This window comes from Lathyrus oleraceus, chromosome 6, assembly GCF_024323335.1.
Source record: "Lathyrus oleraceus cultivar Zhongwan6 chromosome 6, CAAS_Psat_ZW6_1.0, whole genome shotgun sequence".
Classification (NCBI taxonomy): Eukaryota; Viridiplantae; Streptophyta; class Magnoliopsida; order Fabales; family Fabaceae; genus Lathyrus; species Lathyrus oleraceus.
This window is the reverse complement of record NC_066584.1, coordinates 412,396,812-412,410,242: the sequence shown is the minus strand read 5'-3', so window position 1 is coordinate 412,410,242 and position 13,431 is coordinate 412,396,812.

Sequence of the window (13,431 nt, the reverse complement as noted above, 5' to 3'; positions counted from 1 at the left end):
AACAAAAGACATATTGTCTTAAGATGATGTGAAACAATGCTTCGTCCGTAATTGTTGAGTTGAGATAAGTGACGTTTTTTGAATGTTGATTCGTAAATCCATTCGATGTGTGGTGTATGTCTTCTCCTCATCTGTTTTGGGTAAAATAATGTTTTCGTCGATTAACACAATATAGCTTTCGCTAAAGTCGACCAACAAACAAATATTTTTCTACCCAGAACTACGTAAGCCTTGAGTTCTCTATTGAGATACGTAGGAGCAGGATTGCGAAATCTAGTCAGGCCCACTAATAAAAAACTTAGGTTTAGTCCTTCGTTAAAAATCCAAAAATATTCTCCTCTCACCCTTTGTTTCTTTCCCACCTAATAACTCGAGAAGCCTAACATTTCTAAGCTAACAATAACGCACACAATTAACCTTATGGTTCCGTTGAGTACAACGGACGTAAAGGGTGCTAATACCTTCCCCTTGCGTAATCGACTCCCGAACCCTGATATTGGTCGCGACGACCATAATCATTGTTGTTCTTTCTTGGGTTTTATCGATATTTCCCCTTTCCTTTTAGGAATAAATAAAGTTCGGTGGCGACTCTGTTTAGTCCATCATGTGAGCGTGTGATTGCGCTTCTCTAAGTCGTGTTCGCCATTTTTTTTTAGGTGCGACACCCAGTAATAGGTAGTGGATAGTAGATTTCTGCTCCTCCTGTGTTGAAGTTTAATCGTCGTTCCTACATGATTCAAGTACGTCTGTTTTATCCTGATATACTCGCTTCCCCTGCAGACGTTTTGTTTCCCCCGTCCGAGTCTTTCAATTTTATGGAATTCCTCTAGTCTCCCAGCAGTTTTTAAGTCGTAGCCTGGCCTACGCATAACCACTTTTATCCCCCCAGAGTCTCTGTCTCCCCAGTGAGTTTTCCTCACGAAATGCGTTATGCTCCTGCGGACCTTCGGTCTCTCTGATTCCTTTTCCTTTGTGGCACCATTTCCCCACAAAGATTTATTTTAACATTCATATCATATGCATCATTAGGTCTCTTAGGGACCAAAATTTGTTTCTATATGTTGTTATTTAAGCGCATTCTACTGAGTCGATACGAAGATTTAAACCTTCACCTCCTCAGTTAGAATGTCCTTAAATAGGGGCAACTGTAAGACCCCAATTTTGACCCTAAGATCCCTTATGCAATTTCATCATATGCATTAGCATTGGGATCATACCTTGGCATCCTCCTTACCCCTCTTTCATTGGATTTGTTTTGGGAGAGATCACCAAACACCATGTGATTGTATCATACTTGTATATTATCATTTTTACTAACCAAAATACCAAATATGTATTTGCATTTTCCTAACTCTTTTGTAGGTAGGGCATGATCACCATTGATCTATCATGATTCACATCTAGGGTTTAAGACCCTCATTGCTAAGAGAACAACCAAGGAATGATCCACAATATTTCTAAGCATCATATATGAATCCCCATGATCTTTACATGTTATTTTGATCAAGATTTCTTCAAGAGTTTGGAGTTGGTTTGCCTTGGAAACCCTAGTTTGTCTGGGTATCTTGAGTAACTTCTACAACAAGCTTCCTCACCAATTGATCAAATTTCTCAAGGGACGCTTCAAAATTCATCATCTTATGCATATATGATCTACCATGAGCCTAAAAAGTCAAGAGAATTGTAAGTTAGCAAGTTGGTTGATGGTGGTTGGCCAGATGAATTCATCTGATCAAAACTACTTCTCCCTAGACCCTATCTCCTACAATTTTCATCATATGAAAATAATTCCAAGATCAAAGTTACTCTAAATAACATTCCAAACAACTTTCATGTTTAAGTCTAGAGCTAATTTTTCTTCGAAAGTCATTTTCTATGTTGAAACATTATAGGTCATTTTGTCTAAACCCTAATTTGAAAGTCAACTCCCCAAGGCCATAACTTGCTCAATTTTTATGAGATGAAACATTTCCAAGTTGCAAAATTAAATTAAGGATGTATACTTCAACTTTTATGTTTGGAGTGAAAGCTAATTCAACTTTTATGAGCATGTGATATGAGGAAACATTATAGGTCATTTTGGACAAATACCATTGAATAAGTGATTTTCCTCAACTTCAAAAATGCATAACTCACTCATTCTAAATCCAAATGATATCTAATTGATTACTATTTTTAAGGTCTTTGAAATATCTACAATTTTGTTGAAGACACTTTTCTCATTTGGAGCTCACATAAAAAGTTAAGCAAGGTGGAATAATGAAGTATATGACTTGACACTTAGAAAAAATTTCAACATGTTGAAATTTCCAAACTTCCACCTCAAAATTCATCATGATACAAGTTCCAAATGGAAAAGTGTTCAACATAAGAGTTGTTCCTCTTGATTTAAGTTTTCCAAAGAGTCCTAATTCATTCATTTTGGATGAAGTTTGAGGGGTCTGCGCATGGTGTAAACGCAGTTGTATCAGTTGGCAAGATTCAAGCTTCAAATGATCATTTAACTTTGCCTTGACATTCAAGCCTCATTCAGACCTCAGCATAGTTGATTTTGGACTTAATTGAGTTACTTCATGGGCCTGTACACACCCATGCAAGCATGAACATGGCATTGCTAAATTTGGACAAATTTTCAAGTGTGCAAATAACATTCCATTTTGCTATAAATAGAGACCCCCTGTGCTCATTTTAAAGGATCCTTGCGCGCCAGCTTTACCTCCATACTTGAAACCCTCACAATTGAAAGGAAAACCTGATAATTTTCATTTGAAAATTGAGTTTGAATCTCATTGTTTGGAGAATTAAAACTCCAGGATCCAAATCTTTGTACCAATCCTAAGCCATTTCTGCAAGCTACCTGAGCAAGATCAAACACGAATTGAAGCAAGAGAGATCAAGTTCTGCATATCATTGAAGGTATTTTCCAGATTTTTTCTTCTCTTCGATTCTCACTTAATTCTCATCAATTCTCTTGGATCTTTGGTTGTCTGAAGTCCTACCAATGTAGGCAAGAAGATTGAGTTGCTTTGAGGTCAAATCGAAGCAACTCAGTTGACACACCTCAAAATTCAACTTCACATATCTCTCTATATACTTGGAGTTAGTTAAAATTGAGGTGATATTCGTGGTCTACGCCATTTTATCTTTCAGATCATGTCCTCCTTTTTCATTTATGTTATGGTGATGATTGAACCAGTCCGGCCAGGGTCATCGGAGAAGATGACCGGCTTTCGGCTTCAGCAGTGATGTGGCACGGTTTAGAACCATTAATGCGTTTTAAAATGTTTTAATCTGAGGCGTCCAAAGTGATTACCACGCGTGTGGAACGTTTGACTTGGTGTATGGTGGAACGCGCGCTCATATCCACTTGATCTGCCACCTCAATTAATGAGGGAGATCAAGTGGTCCACGTTTTTTTTTATTTTTTTATTTTAATTTTTATTCCTTTGATTTTCATTAATTCATATTAATTTTAATATTGATCAAAAAATATGAGAGTTTCACCAAACAATTTTAAATAAAATCTTCTTTCATATTTTGAATTAAAATTATTTTTTCGATCATCATTAATATTTTTCATGATTTAATTGATTTTATGAATATTTTTAATTGTTTAAAAATACTTTTAAGTTTCCAAAAATTCTGAAATTTTTTCTCCAAGGTCCTTTGACCTTGTTTGACCTATGATAAATCTCATGGACATTTCTTTGGTGTTTTGATGAGGTTTTAGGAAATTGACGAAACATATTTAATTTAATGTATTATTTTTAGTATTTTTAATTGAATAAATACCAAATAAATTGTGTAGAGCCATTTTGATTCACTTTGGAAGTTTGACTTGTGTTGTTGGGGCTTGGTCAAGATTGATTTGACTTTATTAAGTTAAGATCATTGGATTTAGGGGATTGATGGAATGTACATTCCATCTCCCAAAATGAATGAATGATCTTAATTTGGTAATAGTCCTCCTTTGTCCAATTTGAGTTTGATCCATTTCCCCTCCCTCTTCATCTCATTCCCCTTCTTTATGCATTCATGTCATTTGACCTATGATATCTCTATATCCTAAGGCTAGTTGATTGCAAAATCAACATAAGTATGGACGAGATTAGGCCCCAACTTTTGCATATTCTTTTTGTGTGTGGTATGTTTCATGAGCATAGTTCATCATATTATGTCTCTAACATGCATTAACACCAAAATTCTATTGCCCGATCTCAAATAGTTGTGACTTCTACATAAGTCCAATTACGATTGCTTAACATAGCGCTAAATTTTGACACAAAAGGCATAGCATTCTAGTTAGTGAGATTGTAAGTCTCCTCTCTTTCATGGTATTGTGTAGAAACTTGGCCTTTTTTCCTTCCTTTGGAAGATGTCTTGGTTCAAGGATCCATGCTCGTGATAAGTGGGTTGAGTGTTCTCCAAAGAATGACTTAAAACAAAGCAAAGCAAAAGCAATACTAACTTCTAACTTATTAACAACTAACATTTAATTTCAAGTCCTTTACTTTCAATGCAATTTAATTTTAAGCCTTATTCATTTTCCATTATTCATACCATTCTAATTGTTTATGTTAATGTCATTTTCACTTTGTCCACCCGGACCATAATTTGTTTGTGTATATTGTGTTTGTTTATGTGGTCTTTGACCACTAATGTACATAATAAGAACAAAAACCCTAAAAAATATCTTGTGTGGACTATTGGTTTGATTTGAGACAACTGGACTTAGAATTTAGGCAACACTCCCTATGCAAAGGACTTGGCCAATGCCAATTTTCATGAAACCAAGTGCTTGTAGTTTGAAACTTCATCTGATATATCATTAAAGATCCATTTGAGTTCATCTGCAATACGATCACTATGAAGTTGTTATTTTGAACCCGTGACTTATGGCATCTTGGAATTCATCTGCTACTTGGGCAAATTTGAAGAAGATCATGGAGTTTCTAAGCTTGGATGTGGCTATCTTTATTTGATGCCTTGCTCTTCAAGTTGATATTTTTGTGTATTGTTTGTTGCTTGATTCTAAAAGTCCAAGGGAAATTTGGGTTTCTATGTGACATTCTTGTCTATTGGATTGCAGGCCATTGGTCAGATCTTTTCAACTCTTAACTTTTAAATTTTTGCTTAGGATTAGTCTCTTCATATCCTCCCCATTTCTTTAATTTCAAAATCTCTCCCCCCTTTCAAAAATCTTCTTTGCTTGTGTTTGTTGATTTCTAAACTTTGACCACTTTTGCAAACTAGAAACTTTGGCCTTATGCCATTGCATTTTCAAACTCATTTTCTTAATCAAATTTGTAAATAAACTTAACTATACTTGACTTAAAATTTTCAAATTCCAAAAAGAACTAACTCATTCAAATCATTTTAGGCCTTTGTGCCTTTTAAACTTAAATTTTTGTTAAAAGCAATACACCCACTTTGAAATTGATACCACGAACTACGAGGTTTTGATCCCTCATTTTTATGTTGGTACGTAGGCACAAGTCCGAAGGTCTTGTCAAACACAAAAATATAACTAATGAATTCTTTTTTCATCCCCCCTTTCTATTTGTTTGCAAACATCATTTGTTCAAGAACATATATGCACACAAGAAAGGGCTCCCTAGGAGTACCTAGGACACTTTGGGTGCTAACACCTTCCCTCTGTGTAACCAACCCCCTTACCTGTAATCTATGGCATTTTATTAGTTTTGATTTGAAAACTTCTTATTTATGGGTTTTGTTCGTACTTTTCCCTTTTCCCTTGGAAACAATAAAAGTGCGATGGTGACTCTTGTTATTTGATGTCTTGCTTATCCATAGCTTGATGATCATGAATTTACCGCTACAGTATGAATCCTTTCTTGGAATCGTGCATATTAAAGCGTGTCAGCACTTTGTCTATGTATGTACTCTAACTTAGGCCAAACAGTTTTTGTGATCTATCTCTATAGATCCTGATTCCTAATATATAGGTTGCTTCATCTAGGTCCTTCATAGAAAAGCATTTCCCCAACCAAGACTTTACTTGTTGCAGGGTAGGGACATCGTTTCCAATGAGTAATATGTCATCTACATATAATACCAGGAAGACGATCATGCTCCCACTAACCTTCTTGTAGACACAAGGCTCATCTTCATTCTTGATGAATCCATATTGTTTTACTATTTCATCAAAACGAAGATTCCAACTTCTGGAAGCTTGCTTCAATCCATAGATTGATCTTTGTAACTTACATATATTTTGGACTTCTTCTGGTATGTCAAATCCTTAAAGATGTGTCATGTACACATCCTCAAGAAGATTCCCATTAAGGAAAGCAGTTTTGACATCCATCTACCATATTTCATAATCATGATATGCAACGATAGAAAGTAAAATCCGAACAGATTTAAGCATTGCAACTAGTGAAAAGGTTTCATCATAGTCAACCCCATGAATTTGTTTATATCCTTTTGCAACCAGTCTTGCCTTATAGGTATGTACCTTACCATCCATGTTAGTCTTCTTTTTGAAGACCCACTTGCATCCTATAGGGTTAACTCCTACAGGAGGCTCTACCAAGGTCCAAACCTGGATTGTGTACATGGAATCCATTTCAGATTTCATGGCTTCTAGCCACTTCTCAGAGTCGGGACCATTTATTGCCTCTTGGTAGGTCACAGACTCATCTTGATCCATGAGTAATATATCACCTTGATCAGTTATGAGATATTCATATCTCTCAGGTAGGTGATATATCCTGCTTGACCTACACTGGTCTTGTTCTACTTGAGCAGGTTGCTCTTCCACAACTACTTGTGTTTCTTGCTCTAATTCCTCCATAGGTGTATCAATGCTTTGTGATTCTTGAATTTCTTCAAGCTCTACTTTCCTCCCACTGATTCCTTTGGAAATAAAATCCTTTTCTAGGAAAACTCTAGTTTGAGCGACAAACACTTTGCCCTCAGAAGGATTGTAGAAGTAATACCCTCTTGTTTCTTTAGGATACCCGACAAATAAGCATTTGTCAGATTTGGGCTCAAGCTTAGTTGAAATTTGTCGTTTTAGATAAACTTCACAACCCCAAATATTCATGTAAGACATATGTGGTTTCTTACCACTCTATATCTCACATGGTGTCTTCTCAACCTTTTTGGATGGAACACGGTTAAGTGTGTAAGTTGTTGTCAATAATGCATGCCCCCAAAAGGAGTTTGGAAGATCGGCGTGACTCATCATGGATCGGACCATGTCTAACAAGGTTCGATTTCTTCTCTCAGATACACCGTTCCATTAGGGTGTTCCAAGAGGAGTAAGTTGGGATAGAATCTCACACTCTTTCAGATGGTCATCAAACTCTAGGCTTAAATATTCACCACCTCGATCTGATCGAAAAGTTTTAATATTCTTACCTATTTGGTTTTGTACTTCATTCTTGAATTCCTTGAACTTTTCAAAGGACTCTGATTTATGTTTTATTAAATACACATAACCATATCTACTGAAATCATCAGTAAATGTGATGAAGTACTGAAAACCTCCCCTGGCTGGTATGTTCAATGGTCCATATACATCAGTATGTATGAGGGTCAAAAGATCATTAGCTCTTTCACCTTTTCCTATGAATGGGAGACTTTGTCATCTTTCCAATTAAACAAGATCTGCATGTCTCATATGATTCATAATCAAAAGAGTCCAAGAGTCCATCTTTATGGAGTTTGGAAATGTGTTTCTCATTTATGTGGCCTAATCGACAATGCCAAAGGTAAGTTGGATTTAACTCATTAGGTTTCATCCTTTTAGTATTAATGTTATAAATAGGCATTTCAAGATCAAGGACATATAGTCCATTATTCATTTATGCAGTAGCATAGAATATATCATTCAAATAAATGGAGCAACAATTATTCTTTATTATAAATGAAAAACCAAACTTGTCTAAATAAGAAACGGAAATAATATTCTTGCTAATTGCAGGTACATAATAATAGCTCTCTAACTGAATTATTAAACCACTAGGTAAAGTCAATACATAAGTTCCTACGGTTAAAGCAGCAACCTTTGCTCCATTGTCAACTCGTTGGTCAACTTCACCTTTTGCCAAATCTATACTCCTTTTTAGCCCATGCACATTGGTACACATGTGAGAACCACATCCAATATCTAATACCCATTATGCAGAAGTAGATAAATTAATTTCAATAACAAAAATACCTGAAGTTGAAGTCTCTAATCCATTCTTCTTATCTTCCAGGTACTTTGGAAAGTTTCTCTTCCAGTGTCCGGTCTTACCGCAATTGAAGCAGGTGTCTTCCTTTGTTATTCCTCCACTAGGCTTCAAAGCAGGAGCTGTGGGTTTGGATTTGGCAACTTCCTTGCCTTTCCCTTTACCACCCTGCTTGGTGGGTCTTTTGTTCTGTCTCTTTCCATTTCCGATCATCAGAATAGACTTCCCTTTTGACTTCAGATTCTGCTCAGCAGTTCTTAACATGACTAGCAGTTCAGAGATTTGTCAATATCATTCATATTGAAATTAAGGACAAATTGACTGAAGCTAATATAAATAAATATTAATTTTTTTATAAATAGATAAATATATGAATTAATTTTTATTAAAAAAAAATCTAAATATTAACGTTTATGGTATATATATATATATATATATATATATATATATATATTATATATATATATATATATATATATATATATATATATATATATATATTAATATATATATATATTATATATATATATATATATAATTATTTTCAAACGAATTACATCTATATAATTTTTTTAATTATTTTTATAGTATGATAATACTATTGATATATTAATTATTAAATAAAAATACCATGTATAAAATTATTTTCAATCGACTATCATTACTTTTAAAAGATAAAAAATTAATATTTGGTATATTAAAAATATTATATAAATTAAATATTGGCAAAAACTATATAAATTACAAAAAAGAAGATTAAAGAAATAGAAAACAATATCTATATTTTTTGTACAAGTATATTTAATATAATCATTTGATAATTAAAATCATATATATTCAATTTTTTTATTAAAAAATATTTTAATACAATTATATGTGAATCTTTAATGTTAATATTTAACTATATTAGTTATTGCCTTTTGAAAATAATGATAACTAGAAGAAAAGAGTTTTCTAAATAGTGTTTTTTATTTAAAAATTAACTTATAATATAACGTTTATGATTAAAATATTATAATATTTTTTTATAAGTATTTTTAATATAATCATTTGATAATTAAAATCATATATATTTAGTTTTTATATTTTTTTAAAAAATTAATATAATTATATTTTAATCCTTAAAGTTAATATTTAATTATATTAGTTATTGCCTTTTGAAAATTTTGATAACTAGAAGAAACGAGTTTTATAAATAATCTTTTTTATGTAATAATTAACTTATAATTATATCAACGTTTAGGATTAATATATTATAATATTAATAGTATGTCCAATAATATATGATTATATTAATATTTTTTTCATCCATAGTTTTTTATTTTAAAAATAAAACAAAATTATATATTTATAATTATATTAGTAATAAATAATATTTGAATTAATATATAATTTATTTTAATCTTTGAGTAATACTTTTTTTAGACAAAAGAGGGTCTTTAGTCATATGATATAAAAGAAAAGAAAAAATAAAAAAAGAAAAAATTAGTGGATAGTAAAGAAGAAAGGAAAAGTGTCAGGAATGTTAGAAGGGAGGTGGAGATGGTTGAGTTTAATGTCTTCATAGAGGATATGAATTTGATAGATGTGCCTAGCATAAGAGGTGTGTTTACTTGGATCAATTCTACGGGATCTTCGTTGAGTTGACTTGATAGGTTCCTCCTCTCAGATAATTGTCTCTAATTGGAAGATTGTTGGTCAGATCATGGGGCAAAGGGGCATCTTTGATCATTATCCAGTTTGGCTCAAGGCTAGTAACTTCAATTAGGGCCATAAGTCGTTCAAGTTCAGCAACTGCTGGTTGAGTCATACGAATTTCCATACCTTTGTTGACAAGGTTTGGTCCTCTTTAGATATTTCGGGAATAGGGGATTAAGTGCTAAAAGAGAAACTCTTTCTCCTAAAAGATAGATTAAGATGGTGGAATCGTCAAGTGTTTGGGTGGCTGGACTTGCAAGTCGAGAATTTTGTCATTGATTTGAATCATTTAGACAAAGAGTTGGCTATTGTTGGGGGATAAGCAAATGATGAGTTCTATTGGAAAATGGCGGAATCTATCAATAGTATGTGGAGAAATCTGAATATGAAGGAGAATGTTTTAAGAAAAGAAACCTAGAGTGAGTTGGCTTAAAGAAGGTGATCTTAACACCTCTTTCTTTCATAATGCTATGAAAGACCGGTTTAGGAGAAACTCCATATCATTTGTCAATACATATGAAGGTAAACTAGAAAGTGCATAAGAGGTCAAAAAAGTTGTTAGGAGTCATTTGTTTATGCTAATTTTTGTGAGTTAAACATTAAAAGACCTTTTTTAGATAGGATTTAGTGGAGTAGGTTACCCTTTGAAGAATGTTAGATTTTAGAGGAGCCATTTTCTAATATTGAAATTAGAGATGTTGTGTGGAGTTACGACAGTAAAAAAAGTCCCAAGCCTGATGGTTATAGCTTCGGTTTCTGGAAAAGTTGTTTGGAGACTGTCAAGGAATATGTATTTAGGTTTGTTAAAGAATTTAATTCTAATGCAAGACTGTCCAAGGCAGTGTCACACCTCTAAAAATGAGAACATGACTTAGCGAAGCACAATCACATGCTCACATGATGGACTAAATAGAGTCTCCACCGAACTTTATTTTTTCCTAAGAAGGAAACGAGAAATATCGATAAACCCAAGAAAGAACGACAATGATATTGGTTGTTGCAACCAAATCAGGGTTCAGGAGTTGATTGCGCAAGGGGGGTATTAACATCTATCACGTCCGTTGTACTCAACGAGAATCGTTAGGTTAGTTGTGCGTGTTAGTGTTAGTTTAGAAATGTAAGGCTTCTCAAGTTATCAAGAGGGGAAAGAAGAATAGGAACAAAAGAAAAGAGAAAATGTTTTAGGATTTTTTATTAATGTGCAAAGAAAGAAACTAAACCTAACTTTTTTATTAATGAGTCTGACAAGATTTACAAATCCTGCTCCTACGTATCTCCGGGTACAATAGAGAACTCAAGGATTACGTAGTTCTGGATAGAAATATTTGTTTGTTTGAATCAATTTTTTACAAGCGTGCGAAGGCCTCGTGAATGATCGTATTTTTCGAGATGCGACACTTGATTATTGTGATTATATTATATGGTATTTTTGTTTGGAAAAGAAGAGAGTTTCATAGTGAAAAAAAAGAGAGATTGAGTTTAGAAATGGTACTTGTGAAAGAGAAGAAGATGAAACACTGCTTTCACGTTTTAATCATATGTCCTTTTTTTTAATAAATAAGGGGACACATGTCGGCCTTTCCTAGATCAGTCAAAACGTCAAAGGGGGAGCACCCCTTTTAATGGCTAACGTCTTTTGAATTTTTTTTTTAAATATCCAAAATTTTAAAAAAAATTTCAAAATTAACCATTTTTTCAAAAAAATTACACAAATGGGCAAAATTTGCCCTAATTGTGTACATAGGCGCCACCCTAGTTGGCGCCTACCCTTAATGGGTAGGGCAAGTCGCCACTAGGGGTGGCGCCTATGCCCAATCCCTTTTTTTTTTTTTTAAATGTTTTATTAATTTTTTTTTTAATTTTTTTTTTTTTAAATATTAGATATTTGATAAATATATTTTTTTTATAAATTATATTAATTTATATTAACACTTATATATAAATAAAATTATTACAAGATATATATATATTAATTTATATATATATTAATTTATAATATATATATATATAATATATATATATATATATATTATATATATATATATATATAATATTAATTTAATTTATAAACAATTATATTATACACATTTAATTATATATATAAATATTTATTTACAAGATATATATATATATAATATATATATATATTATATATATATATATATATATATATTAATTTATATATATATTAATTTAATTTATAAGTAAATAATATTATTTATAATTTTTTGGGAGAATTAGGGTTAGGTAGACTGGTGTACAACCCAGATCTTTTCCTATAAATAAAGTGTTATTTCCTTGCATTTTCTTCACCACTGTTTCCTACCACCTTCTGTATCAAGTTGAGTTCATGGCATCCCCAAGACCGTCGTCATGGCAGCGAACATCATCAAGGCGCCCGGATCCTGAACCAGTAATCTTAAAAAGGGATGGGCATGTTATTTTCTCGCCTTTGAAACCCCCAATGGAGATGAAATTTTGGAACATCCGTTCGTTGGACCAACTAAAAAGGTCCTTGATGTCTTGGTTAGAGGGAGATTACCAACCTGGTGAAGTCATCAGAAGGATTCAGAGGCTTAGAACAAGGTTCTCATTTGAAACTGGAGAAACGATACGCTGGTGGGTTGAAGTTGAAAGCGACATTGATTGCATCCAAATGATGCATGGATCAGACGACATAGTGTTAACTGTTGTAATTTCTTAGATTTTAATGGTTGTTTGTCATGTTGTTGTTGTATTTGTTATTGTTCTAGTACTTGTTCTTGTTTTAGTACTTGTTTTTGTTCCAGTATTTGTTTTTGTTTTAGTAATTGGTGTTGTAATGTTAGATGTTTGTGTTTGTTGTTCAAGTGTCATCTTCTATTTGGAATAAAAAGTAAACTTTAATTTAAAATGATTTTGGTACACAGATTTATGAAAGTGAAAACTAAGTTGTGGAACTAGATCCACGATATGGACATTTGTTCTTATTATGCCCTAGTTGTCTACATATGCTACACTTCCTCTGCATTTTCTCTGCGACGTCCATTTCAGTTCTAATGCGCCTGCTATTTGGGCGACCACTTTTATTCCGCCGCATCGATTCGTTGTGCCAAACAATTTCCCCGTCATACTCTGGCCAATACGCCTCCAATGCTACCACCGGAAAGGGATTGTCGTATACATTGAGCAATGTTGCAACTTTGTAGATTGGAGACACTAGCGATAATGCATCGAAGTGGCTGTGTGAACACGCTGCAATGACATGGGAACAAGGCATACGATACGCCTGAAATTGACCACAGTCGCACCAACGGTCTGGTATTAGGACCCTATACTCTTGTCTGGGCAGCCCTTGGTTGTGGTCAATTGTTTCCTTGACACTGAAAGTGTGGCCATGGCGGTCGAATTCCGTAACCCGATGGCTGCTGGCTTTGGCAGATTCCTGCCTCATAAACTTCATGCAGGCATCACTATATACCTGACTCGTCTGCAACACTTCATTCCAGCGCCTGCCTCTTGTTACGAACAACGTTGCCATCCGAAAATACGT